Source organism: Sus scrofa, chromosome 8, assembly GCF_054392235.1.
Source record: "Sus scrofa isolate SSC_HxYL_T2T_F1_AM1 chromosome 8, Sscrofa_HxYL_maternal_Yorkshire_Landrace_v2.0, whole genome shotgun sequence".
Taxonomy (NCBI): domain Eukaryota; kingdom Metazoa; phylum Chordata; class Mammalia; order Artiodactyla; family Suidae; genus Sus; species Sus scrofa.
The window spans coordinates 53454916-53475013 of record NC_139390.1 but is presented as its reverse complement, the minus strand read 5'-3'; the positions used below and the strand labels follow the sequence as shown (position 1 = coordinate 53475013).

General features: G+C 36.6%; 1 protein-coding gene across 49 annotated transcripts in view; it reads left to right on the top strand.

Moving 5' to 3' along the window:
• Positions 1-20098, top strand: part of MARCHF1 (membrane associated ring-CH-type finger 1) — an 836078-nt gene that overhangs the window by 330341 nt on the left and 485639 nt on the right. The window lies entirely within an intron of this gene.

The window sequence follows — 20098 nt, the reverse complement described above, 5'->3', positions numbered from 1 at the left end:
ACTATTTACAATAACAAAGACAAGTAACAAAGACATGGAAGCAGCCTAAATATATACAATGTGGAATAGTACTCAGCAATAAAAATGAATGAAACAATGCCATTTGCAGCAACATGGGTGGACCTAGAGATTATCATGAGTGAAGTTAGTCAGAAAGAGAAAGACAAATATTGTATGATATCACTTATATGTGGAATCTAAAATGTAACACAAATGAACTTATTTTCAAAACAGAAGCAAACTCACAAATATAGAGAATAGACTTGTGATTGCCAAGGGGAAGTGGGGAGGGAGGGGGATAGACAGGGAATTTGGGATTAGCAGATGCAAATTATTATATATAGAATGGATAAATAAGAAGGTCCTACTATATAGCACAGTGAACTATTTGCAATATCCTTTGAAACCATAGTAGAAAAGAATACAAAAAATTGTGTATATTATACACTTAACTGAATTACTTTTCTGTACAGCAGTTAATAAGACAACATGGTAAATAAACTATACTTCAGTAAAATTATTTTTTAATATTACTCAATGAATTTATTACATTTATGGTTGTACAATGATCATCACAACACAATTTTATAGCATTTCCATCCCAAACCCCAAATATACATCCAGAATTCAGGGAAGAGGCCTAAGACAGACACCTGCATTGGTTACTCTATCATGCCATAAATATGTGCCTCTCTTAAAAGATGCAAGAAGGGGATTAGAGTATGGCATGTTCAAAGTGAGGTATATGGAATGACTGGCCAGTGGAGAACTGCTGTATAGCACAGGAAACTCTGCTCAATATTCTGTGATAATCTATATGGGAAAATAATCTGAAAGAGAATGGATGTGTGTCATGTATAACTGAATCACTTTGTTGTGCAGCAGAAATCATAACAACATTGTAAGTCAACTGCAATAAAACTTTAAAAAATTTAAAAAACAATGCAAGGAAACAGAAGCAATAAAAATATAATTGAATTATGTTTCTCAAATGTGTGTGTGTGTGTGTGTGTGTGTGTGTGTGCACGCGCGCATGCGCACACATGCTCATTTGTGTTGTACATGTGACAAGAATGAGATGGTATAATTTCCTTTCTGGGAGCTAAATTGCTATGTTTTAATTCATCGGTTTGTAAGGAAAATAACTGAGATAACTTTTGGTGATATTTTCTGTTCATTGCATTCAGAAAAACGGTTGAACAGATATGGCCAAGGGTATATTCTTCCGTGTTTCATACACAAATGACTGTGGTCAACAGAGGTTATAACATTATGTTTGTGTTAGAGACCATGGATTTAGTCACAGCTCTCATCCTTAATAGCTGAGTAAATCTGGTCAAGTTAATTAGCATATCTGGTCCTCAGTATCAACATTTGTGAAAAATGGATTAAAACACTTGTTCCCCATGATTGTTGGGAAGAATAAACCTGACAGCGTTTTTAACTAATGACTGTGTTTTTACTAATATTTACTAAGTTAGGCTCTTACATCTATTAATTCATGTTTAGCATATTTATTCCCTAGATTAGAAAATTTTATGAGATAATGACACAAAAGTTGATTTTTTGGTGCTTTCCCCCCAAAATAAGAAGTAAAGTTATATAAAATCTTTTATGAAGGCAGCTAAAACATGGTAATATTTAACATATTTAAGGGAAAAAAAGATGAAAAAACTTACCCTGACAATCAGTCCTAGAAGGAATCTGCAATAGTTTTTGGTATTGATTAGACTATTGCAGTGGGGAAAATAAATAAAAGTTCCAAGGAAACTAGAAGATTTTTACAGATTTTGCAGCCAAATGCCGGTGAAGTGCTAAGCTAGATAAATGGAGGTATGCACTTTTTGTTTTTTTTTATTTAGTTTTATGTTATTTATTTTTAATTTTTATTATAGTTGATTTACAATATTCTATCAATATCCACTGTACAGCAAAGTGACCCAGTTATGCATATATATACGTTCTTTTTCTCATATTATCATCTATCATGCTCCATCACAAGTGATTGGGTATAGTTTCCAGGGCTATACAGCAAGACCTCATTGCTTTTCTACTCCAAATGTAATGCGATAGTTTGCATCTACTAACCCCAAACTCCCAGTCCATCCCATTCCCTCTCCCTTGCCCTTGGCAACTACAAGTCTGTTCTCCATGTGCATGAGTTTGTTTCTTTTCTGTAGATAGGTTCATTTGTGCCATATATAAGTGATATCATATGGTATTTGTCTTTCTCTTTCTGACTTATTTCCCTTAGTATGAGAATCTCTAGTTCCATCTATGTTGCTGCAAATGGCATTATTTTGTCCTTTTTATGGCTGGGTAGTATTCCATTGTGTATATTTTCGATGTCTTGACTTGGTGGGAATGAAACCAGAAAACTGAAGTGAAAAGGGAAGAGGAACTCCAGTGGCTCTTAGATGCAGTATTCTGTTGGTGTCAGGAGATAACTAGAATCAGAACTGATTTTCCAAGACAAATCAGTTGTGTATTTTGCTGTTTTTTGAAAGAAACTTAGCAGTTAAGACAAAGGATCTGACCAGGGCACAATGAGGGAAGATACAGCAGAGGATGGTCACTTGACTTTTGGATCTTTTGCATTTGACCATTTGGATTTTTGTGAAAATTCTTAGAAAAGTAGCTGGAAGGTAATATAAAAACTGTGTTTTAGATGGTTTGATCAGGTTTTTGTGGTTGTTGAATTTACATTCTCTCTCATGTTACCAGCCATCACTTATTTGGTCTTATTCGTTTTAACTTTTTCACTGTGCAGAATCAACTATTTTATATACTAGATTCTTGAATTTTGGTTTTGTGCTATGCAGTGATGTTCTTCCTGGGTTGGTTGGAATGATTAACAATATTCAATATCAGGACTTCCCTGTTGGCATCTTGCAATGGGTTAACTACCCTACATTGTCACTGCAGCAGCGGCATAAGTCTAGTCTGTGGCCCAGGAACTTCTGCATGCTATGGATGTGGCCAGCCCCCTCCCATATTCAACATTAAAATCTATTATATTGTGTGTTGAATTCTAAGTAAGTGTCTAGTAAATTTAAAGTGTAAATTAGAAATAAAAGTACAGATGTGTTTAAGCTGATTTTTAAAAATTTTAATTTAAAGTGGAACTTAGTAATATATATTTTTGGGCGAACAGGGAATATGGCATCTGATAAAAGATAGGGACCATTTCTCTAACAATTTAATTTTTTTGTTAACCTTATATTCCATGTCTATTGACATTTTGTGTTGATTTGGCTTTTTATTTTTTTTTCAGTAGAAAGAACCAAAATATACTAACTACATATCGTTTTGAGAGAAATTTGGAGATGACAGGCCCTGCCTTAGGAAAGAAAAGGGTTACTAGGAGGTAAAATCATACCATTCCCCTTTAGGAGCTACAAATATCAACTGGGAAATGAGATAAATACATGAGAACATAGAATTATAAGTACAAGTCACTGCATATCTCCCCACAGAAGGATTTGCGTAATATGAACAGCGTCACTTATCAAACTAGAAATTTCTTTAGGCCTAGCTTCTCAGAGATGAAAACTGTTTTACTTGGGACTTAGGCTAAGCCTTGAAAGATAGATGTGATCTCATTCGGCGGGCCACAGAAGTCTTTCTGGAAGCATTTTAAGAACAAAATAATAGTGATGAAAATAATAATGATGAATAGTATGAAAGAACATACGTGTGTTCAGAAAATGAAAGTGCAGAACAGATTAGGCATAGACTATCTATGTGGTCAGATATGGGGAGCAGTGGTAAAACTGGCAAAATTAAGTTGGGGAGTTCTGTTGTGGCTCAGCAGGTTGAGAACCCGACCAGTATACATGAGGATGTGGGCTCGATCTCTCACCTCACTCTCTGGGTTAAGGATCTGGCACTGCTGCCAGCTGTGGCATAGGTTGCAGATCTGGCTCTGATCCTGCATTGCTTTGGCTATGGTATAGGCCTCAGCTGCAGCTCTGATTTGACCCCTGGCCTGAGAACTTCTATATGCTGCAAGGTGCAGCCTTAAAAAAGAAAAAAAAAAAGTGTGTTTTCACTGTATTTGTTTCCTGTTGCTGCCCTAACACCTGACCACTACTTAGTGCACCAAATAGCACTCATTTACTATCTCACAGTCGGGTCAGATAGGGCTGAAGTCCATATGCGCTCGGCTGCCTCAGATCTCATAAGGTTCGTTAAGGTATGTCTCCCCTGGGATCTGTCCCTAGATTCTGGAGGAAAGCTGCTCTCCAGCCTCCCGCAGGGCAGAGTAATCATCACCTGGCGGCTATAGGACTAGGGTCTCTCTTTCCCTGCTGCCTATCAGTTGAGGAGCTCACTGGCCAGGGCTTTCTATTTAAGAATATCACTGGGATGAAGAACAGAATAATCCAAAACGTTTTTTAGAAAAACGTATTTGTGGGTTGTGGTTTGTACTTGGCCATAAAAGAGAATGAAATAGTAGCATTTGCAGCAACATGGAGGAAACTAGAGCTCCTCATACTAAGTCAGAAAGAGAAAGACAACTACTATATGATAGCACTTATTTGCAGAATCTAAAATATGGCACAAATGATCCATCTATAAAACAGAAACAGATCGTGGACATGGAGAGCAGACTTGTGGTTGCCAAGGGGGAGGGAGTGGGATGGATGGGTAGTCTGGGGTAGATGCGAACTTTTACATTCAGAATGGATAAGCAATGAGGTCCTACTGTATAGCACAGGGAACTGTATTTAGCCTCTTTGGATAGACCATGATGGAAAATAATCTGAGAAAAAGAATGTATGTATATATGTATGACCGGGTCACTTTTCTGTACTGCAGAAATTGGCACAACACTGTAAATCAACTATATTTTAATTAAAAAAAGAGACAAAAATATTTGGATATATCTTTAAGCAAATTACCTTTATTTCAAGTATGTGTATTTATTTTAATTGCATCTATGAAAGCTTATATTTCCTTGAGGAATAGTCATTTATTCAGTGTAATTAAGTTTGTGCCAGTGATTTTTGTTTCAACCCTAATATAGCATATTTAACCCTTTTATAAAAATATGAATCTATCTTCTGTATGCATTATCCTATTCTCCACAAAGATATTTTTTCTCAAACAGATCTGGAAGTACCCCCTCTTTCATAAGACTTTTTCGTATGAGTTCTCATCAAGATAACGGGATGCTTTCCTTCTTCCTGTCCTAGATGATCCTATTTCTACAGTTACTTTCACTAAACCTTACATTAATTATGTAATTTGATTCTCTTCTCATTCATAGACATGCAGGGGTGTCTGGAATATAACGTTCTTGGGAGTTCCCATTGTGGTGCAGCAGAAATGAACCCTGCTAGTATCCATGAGGATGCAGGTTCGATTCCTGGCCTTGCTTGCTTGGTTAAGGATCTGACATTGCCATGAGCTGTGGTGTAGGTCACAGACATGGCTCAGACCAGCAATGCTGTGGCATAGGCTGGCAGCTGTAGCTCTGATTCAACTCCTAGCCTGGGAACCTCCATGTGCTACAGGTGTGGCCCTAAAAAACAAGAAAACAGTAATAATAATAATGGTCTTCATGTTCACTCGTGTATTGAAGGTACAATATATTTGTATTTTTATTACTATTTCTTATCTTAAGTTTTAAACTCCCTACTGGACAAAGATGAGATTTCTGCCAATAAGCTCTCATTTCTAGTATAGAGCAAAGATACATTAAGCATTAATGAGTTATTTTAGTAGGAAGATTAAAATTATATTTACAGTGGTCAGTTAAGAATCTACCTATAATTGGTCTCTGATAATACTATGAAATAGTGCTTATAATTTGAACTAATTTTCATTGTTTCTACCAGTTAATGGAAAACTGGAAATGAACACTTATTATCTATCAGAAGAAATTTTCTGTGGGTCTTTTGTGTTTCTCCACACCCTGAGCAGAGGCACTGACAGTGTTCTGAATGATCTTTTCAAGAATATTTGTGGAGCAGAAGGCCTTGGCAAATAGAAATAGTATCTCTTCTGGGAAAGAAGGAGGATGAGTGGGCTGTCCAGTGTGACACATAATGTGTCCCTCTGGGGCGCAGGCCATTACAAAATCCTGGGATTAAGCCTAGGGCTGCTTTCCTATCATGCAAACCTCTGTGTATGCAGGTACCACCTCCCTCTAGTTGTGTCAGCCTGTGATGAGCGGGCACAAGGACCTGCACTTTGGCTTTTGCAATCGCTGTGAGTAATTAACTGTCCTTTTTTTTATTTTCTACCAGAGTCCATGAAGCTGAGGCCAGCTGGATGGTCAGCTGATGAACAGGGCAAAGCCAGACCCTTCCTTGTTTTTGACATTGTGTTTTAGGTCCTTTACTGCATGTAGTTAATCCTTGCTGTCAGGTAGTTAATCTCGGGCTACTTTTAATTTGAGACAAGAATGACAGAGAAGAAAGTGAGGAGGAGGGTGATGTTTTCCCTATTTTTTAAAAAGTAAGCCACAATACTTTCATCAGTGTAATACCATTATTTCTGCATTAAAATAAACTTGAATAACATAACCCTGAAATTTCCTAAGAGAATATTAATTTTTAGTTGACCACAGTTGTATTCATTTAGAAAGTTTAAAATCCTTTAGGGGGTCCTCTTTGTTGTTCTCTTGTTTGTTTAGTTGGTTTATTGGTATGGTTTTTGAGATTTTTTAGGAATGCTTTGACTTTGGTTTTCTTATCACACAGTGATTCTGATTCCTTTTCTTTTGACGTGCATGCTTATGACTTTAGAAATGTGTAACAAGAGCCCCCTCAGCTCCACTGCCCCCAATTTCTAGAGGGTCCTTATTTTGATTTCCATTTTCTTCAGTTACTGGAAAAGTTACCTTTGCTTACATTTTCTGAGCATTAGAACCTCAGGTCCATCCCTATCTACTTGCAGACAGCCCTGGGGTAGGGTGGGGGGGTTGTTTGAGGATTAGGGGAGGGAAATACGTCATAAAATTAAAAACAAATAGGATAATACAGTGTTATTTGCAAAGGTGCGAGGAGGAAGGCTCATAGCAATGTTCCCAGGCCTAATTAGGGCCACCTGCCATCTGTTCCCTGAGAGGCTAACCACTCCTCGCATGGAACTGTTTATGTGGATTAAGACATGAATTCTGAGTTAATCTTGAGTGACAGGGGGTATCTCATTCTTATATTCTCTCCAGGATGAACAGTGCTGGAGCCAGAAGGTAGAAGACAGGGATAAACATAATCCACACTTTCAGAAAATAATATTAATTAAGAAGAATAAATGGTGGGTTGTATCCTCTTGCATGGAGTTGGGCTCTGGAGAGCAGGGCAGGGATGATGTAATAACTCCTGGGTGGAGGGAAGGATCTTTTCTTTTCTAAAACCAGATTGATCACTTAAATCTGGCAGGCACCTTGGTCCCCACACAGTGCCCATCTTCATCCTGAGAGAGAAGGTTACTTGATGTTCTAGGGGAGGCACAGAGAAAAGCAAACAAGAGTTTTCAAACCTGGGGGTTCCCATCATGTCTCAGAGGTAACAAACCCCACTAGTATCTATGAGGACGCAGATTTGATCCCTGGCCTCGCTCAGTGGGTTAAGGATCCAGCACTGCCATGAGCTGTGGTATAGATCACAGACACGGCTTGAATCTTATGTTGCTGTGGCTGTGGTGTAGACCAGCAGCTACTGCTCTGATGTGACCCCTAGCCTGGGAACTTCCATATGCCCACAGGTGCAGCCCTAAAAACATAAAAATAAAAATAAAATAAAAAGAGCGAGGGCGAGATTACAAGCCTGCCATGAATCTTTAGACCAGTGGTTCTCAAAACAGCCTACATCCAAGTCACCCAAATAGTCTGTAAAAACACATATGGCTGATCCCACCTCGAGTTCACAGCTCAGTGCATCAGAACCTGAATTAGCATTTGTAATAAACTCTGAGCTGTCCCTTCTGGTGCTGGGCCTGCCTGGGGAGAACCGTAGCTCTAGGCTGTGGGGAGAATGAAAAGGAAGTTAGGTTAAATGCTCTGAGCTGAAATGTTTATTAAGACCCAGACTGATTTGGCTCTGTGATGAATGTCTTCATCCACTCGAGAAACAACTGCTAAGAACCCCCCGGGACTGAGGAGTCCCTTCACCAGCGATGGTTGCAGAGAACTTGAGGAGGCAGACATGCATCCTATCCATAGATAGCTTCAGGCTAAAAGGGGAGATAAGGCATGTAGAAGATGGTGATTTCCCATAGAGAGGCTAAGTGCCATATACAAAGTGTGCCAGTGCTCACTGGGGGTGAGGGGCTGGGTCCTGATAGGGTCTCCTGGCGTGAAGTCTTGTGATCAGGCCTGGCTCCACCCAGGGCTAAATTCTTGTCTTGCCACATAAGATACACCTGGTTTGCATACTGAGGCGCTGTTGTGAAGTTCTGTCTACTTATGTGACAAATATCTAGATGTGTTTGCCACATACTGAGAGCTGGAACTGGTTGGCTTCATTATGTAATGTGTGGTAATAGGTTATTATATTATGATTCTATTAACATTTTCTTTATAATTACCTATGAGATTTTAAATTAACTCTAGTATATGAGAGCTAATAAAATTTCACACTTTAAGGAAAGGTAGGAGTGACTACATATTTGATAAAATACACACACAATTTTAGCAACCGGATCTTTCCTTTCAGTGTAATTCATCAGCTTGATATTAAACTAAACAGTTCAGGGTTGCCTATTATATTCTATAATCCTAAGCTTAGAAAGTGGTTGGTATTATTTTCTACACTCAGTTTCTCCGCTGGAAGCTCTCCAAGCACAAAAGAAAGCCACTCCTTTAATTACAGGAGAGAAGTAAGTAACAGCAGACATATATGCTGGTGTTAAACAAACTCTTATTTTCAGTATTAAAGAGGAACTAAACAAACAAAAATGGCCATGTCTATATTTAGGAGTTCCCTTGTGGCCAAGTGGTTAAGGATTCAGTGTTGTTACTGCTGTGGGTTCAATACCTGGCCCAGGACCTTCCACATACCATGGGTGTGGAAATATAATTTAAAAATTTTAAAAATAAAAGCCTAAAAAATAAAATAAAATACATTTAACATTCACATCTTCTAAAACTCTACTTACTACACATCACTAAACATTCATCCTGGAGTTCCCATTGTGGCTCAGCAGTAATGATCTGACTAGTATCTGTGGTGACTCAGGTTTTGATCCCTGGCCTCACTTAGTATGTTAAGGATCTGGTGTTGCTGTGGCTGTGGTGTAGGCCAGAAGCTGTGGCTCCTGTTCAACCCCTAGCCTGGGAACTTCCATATGCTGAGGCTGTGGCCCTAAAAAGCAAACAAAAACAAAACAAAACAAAGAAAAAATAAAAAGCAAAATAGGTACGGCCCTAAAAAGACAAAAAAAAAAAAAAAAATACACACTCATCCCAATTTGGAAGACTACTTAAAAAATTCAAACATATATATGGAAAAGTTCATATAAATGTAAAAGGTCACGGGGTGGGCAGTATTTTATCCAAGATGGATATGCATAGCCACTGCCTATTTTCCTTGGCTGTTTCTGCCATAAGGTAGAACTCAGGTTTACAGTACTCAATAGGGGAAAAAATCAGCCTATTCAAACACTTCACTGTGAAGACCCTTCCATTTACTTACACCAGATGTCAAGGATTCTCAAAGTACTCATTTAAAAGTCCCTGACACTCTAGTATCATGTGGCATTGTACACAACAGAAAACAAACATGTCCATGCTTTTATTTACTCATCTGTTTATGGTGTGAGGATGTGGGAAGAAACAGTGTTCGTTAAGCAGATGAATCTTGAGCTGCAATGTTAGTAGATGGATGTTCTTACTTGATGGCACCTCCTCATGAGTTCTTCCTGTTACCACAACTTCCAGGGAGTATGTGTCTTTGACCACGTGAATTGGGAAGAGTGATGGGTATATTGTGAACTGTGATTGCATGAGCCTTGGGTCTTTGGTGGAAATAGCACATAGAAAGGACTCCTTACATTTAAACATCTCCATTCTTCACTTAATTTTGTTGCATAGATCTTTATTGTTACATGGTAAATGCAATTTCAACCCTGTTTTCTTTCTCTGTAACTTTATTTGCATGTCAAAATCAATACAAGTTGCTATTCTGAGGCCAGAATTTCCACCAAGAGTCAAGTTCTATACCAAGCCCCTGGCTCCTATTGTTTTTCAAAGCATTTTAAAAAGATGAACTGGCAAACATCACTGTATGTTGAATTTAAAAAGTAAAACATACCGTTATTTCCATTCTCCTCATGAATGAGTAGAGGTAAATAGCTTATTTTACTCTTGAATCTAGTACACACACATGTGTGTGTGTGTGTGTGTGTGTATGCTCAAATTCCATATTAGAAGTTCATCTTGAATATAATCTTGAAGATATATATTGAATTGATGAGTTTTCCTTTATCTTACTTCAGCTTAATTGTCTCCTATAATCACATTTTATTGTTTTATATTATTCATAGTCAATCATATAAATTATTGATTGTATCACTTGAAATCATACCACAGGAGATAATTAATTTGGTAAATAAGTAAAGTTTCGTAATCTCAACTCATAGCAAATCATTTTTAACATCAAATAATGCAATGGGGTTAATAAATGAGCCACTTACAAATTAGCCAATAGTCCTCTAGTCCCAGGATGAAGTTACTGGAAGAAGCTGAGAGCAATGGTATAGGAAAGATGGAGAGAGAAATGGGGGTTTGCCAAAGACCATCATTCTCCTCTGCAGTTTTCCAAGGGGGATGCTATGCTTTATCAGTTTCTTCTCCTACCTGATTTCAGGGTAGAGCTATAGAAACTCTTAAACCAGCAAGAGTCCAAATATGAAAAAGGACCACTTTTTTTATTTATGACTGCTTCTAGCCTATACAGCACTTGTACAAATTTTTAAAATTTTATTTTATTTTTATTTGAATATAGTTGATTTACAGTTTATTTTTATCTGAATATAGTTGATTTAAATTTGTGTTAATTTCTCCTGAACATCAAAGTAGCCCGGTCATACATAAAATGGAATAAAAAGAAAGAAACAATTGTGTTTGCAGCAACATGTATGCAACTAGAGTTTCTCCTATGAAGTAAGTCAGAATGAGAAAGACAAATACCATATGACATCACTTATACATGGAATCTAAATATGGCACAAATGAACCTATCTACAAAACAGAAACCAATTCATGGACATAGAGAACAGACGTGTGGTTGCCAAGGGAGAGAGGGGAGTAAGTGGGATGAATGGGGATTTGGGATTGGTATTTTACTAAGCTAGTCAACAAGTTAGATTTTTCAAATAAACTGTATTAATAGAAAACTTGAGGTATATTAAGGCTGACAAATCAGGAGATAATCTCTATTAAACTTTAAGTTTATTACTCACAGTTCTCCATGGCAAGAGAGCCTACCACATCATAAAGGCCATGCCATGCAGGCCACACAGGGAACTACCAGGGTTGAGCAAGAGCCTTTATTGTCCTTTCCTCAGGAAGGAACTGGTGAACTAGTGTAGACAGGCTTAGGATTGGCTACTTTAAATGATTCCAGCAGGGTCTGGGACATAGAGATTGTCTGTGGTTGTCTGGTACCTGGCCATGGGGTGATTAATTTTAAAGGGTCAAGATCCTGCTAAAGGAGGTCGTTGGCAGTGTGAACTCTGGATTGGTTGGTTTTCCAGAAGGAAGGCTTCTCTTGGAAGTAGGAGATGGGTGGGTGGGAGAGAGGAGATGAGGAGCAGGAGGTTAAGGTAAGGTGTCTCAGGCATATCATTGGATTGTCTACAGCAGTGTGTCTGGTATATGCAGATATTAAAGTATTATAGAAATTAGACACATGGTTAATGCATTGTTGATTTGAAAAGATATGCTTCCAGCTAGTTATTCTGGCTGGCCCTCCAGACCTATACAGTCTGCCTTTCTCAGCCCTGCTCTGTGCCCTGAAAGGCCGACCTTGACACACCAACTCTCTTCCCCTCTGCTTGCAGATGGAGTCAGCAAGGGCATACGTGCCAGAGGCTAGAGGGTGGGAAGAAGAATGGCCCTGGGCATTTGTATTATGCCTGCTCCCTCCCTTCTGACGTTGTCCTTCTTCTAGTTCTGACTTCTGTCAGACAGCCCTCCTGCTACCACTTCTGCTTTTACCAATGTCTGGTGACATTCACCTTGTCCCTTTATACTTAGGGGTTGCTATGAATTCCCCATGTTTCTACCCCCGGGGTATGTTCCAATCTCTTGTACATTTTCTTCATGTTGTGCATAATTCTGTAAATAGATCCTTCAATAAAGCATTCAATTAAACTATGAACATACTATTTTCTTTTCTGTTGGGACCCTAATGCCCTTTTCCTAGTTAGGCACAGCTCTGCCAGTCCCAGCTTAGTGAAGAAAAGTGTCCTTTGTACAGGTAAAAAGACAACTCTCTCCTTTGTCCAGCCCTGTGCCAGGATTCAGGGTTTAATAAATAAGCACTGACTACATGTCCACTCCCACTAGCCTTCTAGCCCTCTGCTGCACAAACTAGAAAGTGTATATACAGAGCAAAGAATGAAATGTGTGCTGCACTTACCACGGAAGAAAATCAAGGAAGGAGAAATGTCAGAGTCCTTTCTTGTCACACAAGTGCTTATATTTGAAGTTCTTTTTTTATAATGCAATTATACATTAAGAATGAGTGCACTTCTTATTCACAATTTGATTTCATTCATAGAGGATGATACTGTGGTTCATATGCATCACAATCTCATGGAAGCTGTAAAACTTAAGCTTATGGTCTTCTGTAATTAAATGATATTGTCCATTTAATTACAAGTTCATTTACTTTGATTACATAAAAATGGACAGATATATGAAGTTCATGTATAGGACTACACAACCTGCATACATTTTTTTTGGTAGAAATTCATAGATTCATCAATTAAGTTTATCTTTAGTGCCCTGAACTAGTATCTGTTAAAAATTATAGATTTTATGAAGCTTTTAGAGTAATTTGTACAGGAAAATGGGAGCTTTCTAGTAAAGGACTGAGGACTGAGGAGGAGGAGTGAGAGGGGCTTAGACATCTGGAGAGCATATGGTGGTACCCAGCAACAGAAAACCAGAGAAGAGACCTAATGAGCTGGGAAAGGGCCCCAGAAGTGCAGTTGGAAAGTGACTAGAATGTATAGCTTATCATTCTGCACTTTTATTTCTGTAGTATATTTGCACTTCTTAACTATAATTGTAATCAGGCCTTATATAACAATTAATTCACATAGTTGCTTTTCTCTAGCTGTCTGTATCAGAAAACACAGATCTTCATGGAAGCAACCCTCAGTCTCACAATCCTTCCCAAACTGAAATTTAGAAGCATCAACAAGCCAATGGTATCTAATTGTTCAGAAACCATAAATCATGAGATTATCCATGAATGAGGTGGATAACTAAGCTCCCAGGACTTCATTACTTTTAATTCAGAGCAAAACATATATCAATTTTTAACAAAATTTTTGGTAACAAACCCCGTTAATTTGATCTAATTTAATTAAGTTTTTCATCCATATAAAGTTTACTTAGAACCAGAGAATCCACTGTGTTTGATTTGAGTACTTTCATTAAAAACATTTGGTATATTTTTACCAGTGATTTTTGTTCTCAGCTCTGATGATTTATTTGCATGGAAATACTGGGTTATATAGATATTTTGATTTGTTTGTTTGGAAATACCAGGTTATAGAGATATTTTGCTTCCCTAGAAGGTTGCATATCAATAGGGAACAAAAGAAAGGAATTTTATATACTTTACATTGAAAAGTTTGTGTAGTTATTTTCTTTCCAAAAAATATGAGGTTGTCAATTACCTGAAATATTACAAAGGATTTGCTTTTACTTTTCTTAGTTAGAATTTGCATAGTGACTTCTAGTCTTCTACAGGAATGGAGAACCTCTTAAATGTTACTCATTTAAGAAGGAACTAACCTCTTACACACATCTACAGAGAAGCTGTGGATTTGAGTTGTGGCTGTCAGATTGTTGATGAATCATTTATGACTGTCAGCTTCTACTCCCTACTGACATCTGTCTTGTGTCTCTACACATATTGAGAAAAGCCTTGGTGAAGCTTTCAAACATCTGGTTCCACTAAGACAGTTAAGACTTTGATACAGCCAAGTAATACCTTATATTAAAAAAATTATACAAGTACTCTTCTATTGGTCAGAAATGTTAATTCAACATGCATGCAATGAATGGAAATCACTGGCATTTTCTCTCTGATATTTCACTAATAATGTGACATGTTACAAATATTTAGATGTATATGTGTGGAAGCTAATTTATAACCTATATATTTGTTACATTCTTTAGATTTGGGAACAGGAGACCTGTATGTGAGAAGCCCAGCTCTATTATCTGTTATTTCAAGGACTTAACAAAAATGATGTGACTTCTTCATTTATAAACCATTGGGCTATGTCACTTTTATTTTTTTTAAATAAATATTTTTGTTGTATATGATATTTACAATAAAAGTGTATGATTTTAAAAGTTCAGATAATAAAGCTATTATTAGGTAGTCACTATATATTCTATTTTTTCATCTTTTGAAGGAGAAGTAGTAAAAATCTTATAGGTAATGTTTTAGATTTTGCTAAGTGCAATATTTCTTGCACTAATTTCTCACAACTTAGTACCTGAATTTTATACACATGTACATACTCACATAGTTAGTTATTTAAGTTTCTTGAAATTTCATGGCTGTGAGTAGACTTATTAACCTGGCCTTATTTATTTGTTAAAGAATACTTTTATTATACATTTTATGCAGTAATATATATGAGTATAAATGAATTAGAAATATCCTATAATAGGAAGTTCCCATTGTGGCGTAGTGGAAACAAATCCAACTAGTATCACTGAGGATGTAGGTTTGATCCCTGATCTCGTTTAGTGTGTCTGGGGTGTGGTGTTGCCATGAGCTGTGGTGTAGGTTGCAGATGTGACTCAGATCCAGCGTCACTGTGGTTATGGTGTAGGGCCACAGGTGTAGCTCTGATTTGACCCCCCTGCCTGGAAACTTCCATATGCTGTGGTGCAGCCCTAAAAAGAAAAAATAGTGTTTATATATATGTATACACACACACACACACACACACTATAACAAATATTATATACTATGTGTGTGTGTGTGTATATATAATACTATATACTATAATAAATATTTCAGAAATCCAATGCCACAAAAACATTTTGACATTTTCTTTATGACTATATATGCTAAAGGACTTGTGTTAGTACATGATGATGATTTTTTATGTATGAATAATTTACCTTGAATTTTAGAGTTGTTCATCATAGTCAAAGAAATACAAAATAAATTAATTTCATTCATATGTAGTATGTAGATTAATAGTTCTGAAACTTGGTTGAGTTATTTGCATCCTTTGAGAATTCTAGGTAAGACAATGTCTTTCCACAGAGGAATATTCAAATTTCTAGAGATTGGAAAATTTGCATAAGTTTCCAGAACAACACTGGACCCCAATTGAAGTCTACTGATCTAAGATATTAGGATATCTTGCTTGAGCAGTTAATTTTTATTTCAAAAATGAATCCTTAAACACTTAGGGGGGAATTTCTCTTGTGGCTCAGCAGTAACAACCCCGATTAGTATCCATGAAGATGCAGGTTCTACCCCTGGCCTTGCACAGTGGTTTAAAGGATCCAGCGTTGCCATGAATTGTGGTGTAGGCCGCAGACACAGCTCAGATCCCACGTTGCTATGGCTGTGGCTGTGGCGTAGGCTGGTGGCTGCAGCTCAGATTTGACCCCTAGCCTGGGAACCTCCATATGCCATGGGTGAGGCCCTAAAAAGACAAAACAAACAAATACTTGGGCACAATTCATAACATTTACACAAATATGAAAAAGAAACATGCCTATAGTCCCACCTGAAGGTATTCACTTTTCTCATGGCACAGATGTGTCAGCAAATATTCTTACACAGCTTCACCTTTAATAACTGGATATTGCATCATTAAATTGAAGCATCATAGTTTTTAAATGGTCTTCTCACTGTTGAACATTTAGCTTGATCATTTTTTCAATATCATAACTAAACTACATTAGTGTACAATCTTACATGTGGAATCTAAAAGGACAAAAACAAACAAAAAACAAGCTCAGATACAGAGAAGTGATTGGTAGTTGCCACAGATTGGGAGTAGACAGAATGTGTGAAAGGGTTCAAAAGGTACCAAAAAAAGAAAAAGAATCCCTTCCATTTATAAAATAAATAAATCATGGGTATATAAAGTACAGCATGGTGACTACAACTACTACTGCTATATTACGTACTTGAAAGTTGTTGAGAGTAAATCTTTGGTCTCAAAAAAGTTTACTATTATTATGCTTTCTTTTTTGATTTCTATTTTTATTATAGTTGATTTACAATATTCTATCAATTTCTGCAGTACAGAAAAGTGACCCAATTTTATATATATATATATATTCTTTTTCTCATATTATCCTCCATCATGTTCCATCACAAGTGACTAGATATAGTTCCCTGTGCTAAACAGCAGGATCTCATTTCTTATCCACTCCAAATTCAATAGTTTGCATCTACTAACCCCAAATTCTCAGTCCATTCTATTACCTCCCCCTCCCTCTTGGCAACCACAATTCTGTTCTCCATATCCATGAGTTTTTTTCTTTTCTGCAGAGAGGTTCATTTGTGCCATACGTTAGATTCCAGATATAAGTGATATCATATGGTATTTGCCTTTCTCTTCCTGACTTACTTCACTTAGTATGAGAGTCTCTAGCTGTACCCATGTTGCTTCAGATGGCTGAGTGGTATTCCACTGTGTATATGTTCCACATCTTCTTAATCCACTCATTTGTCAGTGGACATTTAGGTTGTTTCCATGTCTTGGCTATTGTGATTACTGCTGCAATGAGCATAGGGGTTCATATACCTTTTTCAATGAAAGTTCTGTCTGGATTTATTTTTTCTTGGTACTGGTGACCACTTTTATGACATTAATAGTATCCCATATACCAAAAGAATTAATAACGTGGGCAATACAAGCTTGTTTTGTTACTATATAATCATCTCAGGTATTTTAGCTTCAAAAAGATTTTCTATTGTGCTTGGTATTTTGAATGTTTTATGACAGTCAATTTTTTTGGATGAAGCTGATGAATAGTGAGTCGCATTTGATATGCTAAAATTGGATGCAAAAATGAATAATGGAACAAAAAAAGGTGAGTTTAAAAGGCATGTTTTTGATCCCTCAGTATATTTGACACACAGGAATCACTGTGTCTTCTTGTATGCATTTCAGTTGTTTTTTGAAGTAAATAAGATGTTGAAACAGACACTGAATAAAATATCTCTGAATTTGAACACGTTTCTGAAATAACACACTCTCATTTTCAGGGTGTGTATTTACATACATAGAAACTTTAGCAACATAAATGCATACACATATTCTAAGGAAGTAGTATTTCTCTCCAGCCCCTTGCTCCTTGCAATCCCTGGAAACAATCCTTGCTTTATTTTTTCTTACTGCCTGCATTTGTCAGTCTCTGTTACTTACACTTTAACTTTTGCCAAAGTCCTTGTCACACAAGGACAATGAAATATAGCTGCCAACCACCCCATTATTTCTATTTACCCCACCCCAATATTTTAAATGAGATTATTGTGATTCATTTTCTATTGATAACCTAGTAACTTTAAATACATATAGAATCTTCGGTTTCTTGCTCCTTAAACATCAGGCATTAACTTAGAGGTCCTTACTACAAAATATGAGAATTTTTCATCCTCCATCCTTAATTCCATCATTTAATCCCCTTCAAATTCGCAGAAGAGCCTCATACAGATTTTCACAGTGGGGTTGTTTGTCTTGCCCTCATTTTAATTTTTATTATGGAACAAAGTAGAGTATATCATTCTCATGTATTCAAAATTATCTTCTCTCACCACCTCCTTACTTTGCATCCACTCACATTCTTTTCTTATTTTCAGTCCACACTCAAATCTCACTTCCTCAGCAAAAAATTTCCTTTTATCATGTACCAATTCATTCATGCTGAAAATTAGGTTGCAGTTATTAAGGATGTCACACAGATTTATGTGTATTCTGTATTATCTCTATTGCTAAGTAGAGCCTGTTTTATGTCTGCATTCCTCCATAGCACCATCTCCTCCTGCTGTCTTGCATACCCCATGGTGCCTAATACCATTCTGGACACTCAGTAAACATCCCACATAGTTGTTGGATTGTAATTTAAAAAAGAGGAGGATACTTGTATATATCATTACAATTAGGCCAATCTTTTGCATTAAGGTGAATGTTTCATTTCTATAAACAGGTAGTTTGATCTTGAAGAGGATGCAGACATAGATGGAAGATTATATACAAAAGTGTAGTAGAGCAGCATTCCATCACTGACAGAGATTTTATGATAAGAATAAACTCTTTTTAGAGAGAATATTAAACATGCTTTTGCTGCATTCAGAGGTTATAAAGCAATAGAAAAAATGTATTAACTCCTGCTCTAAATTTTTAAACAACACACCACATTCTCATTTTTCTTCACAAAAGCCATCTTCAGGAGGAGGCCACAAAAGCCATCTTCAGGAGGAGGAGGTTTACTTTCATTTTTCTATGAAATATTTCCACTTGTTAGTATATTAAAATAATATTCCTTTAAGTTCTAAATTTTATGTGGACCTTTTGTAAAAGATGAACATTATTGAGAGCTATTATTATTTATAAATAGAGGAAACAGTAACAGATATATCTTATGGTATATTTGCTTTCAGAAAATACAGCTGTGCTCCAAATGGTCTTCCCTTTTCCAGATATCTTTTCTGTTAATAATTATCAATTTGTCACTTGTAAAACCTCTATGAAAATTGGAACCCAGAAAGGAAAAAAAACACACTTTTTCAAAAATTTTCTCAAAGGAAAACAATGCTAAAAAATATAATTTGTTAGAAAACTTACATTCATTAGAAATAAAGCAGTCTAAGAAGTATCTTTGAACTTGAAAACATTTGAAATTATGAAATCACTGCTGCATTTTTCTATGACTTCAATGTCAATGGCTTCTACCCACAAATCCTGATATAAACTGACAAGTTACCCTAAGTATCCTATTCAAGCAACCCTATATTGATCACTTAATACACTTACTACAAATCAATGCAAAGATAAAATTGAAAAAGGTTTAATATGCCTGGCAACCTGTGACCATAAAATTTGCACAGAGGTACAGGCAGCAACACCTTCTGAGACAGTGGAAATACTCTGTCCTTAGTGTAAGGCCGGGTAATAACCAGCCACATGTGTTTATGGAGCATTGAAATGTGGCTAGCTTAACTGAGAAAGCGAACTCCACTTTTACTCAATTGGCCACATGTGGCCAGTTGTAATGTATCAGGCAGTGCAGTCTTAAAGAAAAGCAAGACTTGGACAGAACAGCAGTTTCCCAGCAGGAAACTCATTGTAGAGTCAACAGGGTTTAACTGAAGGAAAATAGTGACAATATATTGTGTTTCTGGAACATGTGTAAAATGAAGCTCATGACAAAATAGTTCAGAGGATGGGAGGAAATGATTGGGAATTGTTTTAATGAGGCTTTTGCACTCAAATAAAAAGTATTATAAAGAATAGTTTTCCACAAATGGTGCTGAGACAATTGTATGACCATAGGCAATAAAATTAACCTTGATGTGCATGCCATGCCTTATGCAAAATAACTCAAAATAGACCATCTTCCTAAATACACAATGTAAAACCATAAAACTTATGAGAGACTATTAGGAGAAAACACTTTGTCCTTTTGTTAGTCAAAAGTTTCTTGGATAGAATACAGAAAGCATACTCAAAAAAAAAAAAAAAAAAGGAAGAAAGAAAAGATAAATTGGACTTTATCAAAATTAAAATATTTCAGTATTTGAAAAATTGTACTTGAAAAGACTCAAGGAAAGACCCAAATATCAAGGTATATTCAGTGAGTAAGGAAACAAAAAAGGGGAGTGAAACCCAAAGACTCAAAGTGGGTGCTATTTCACCCAGA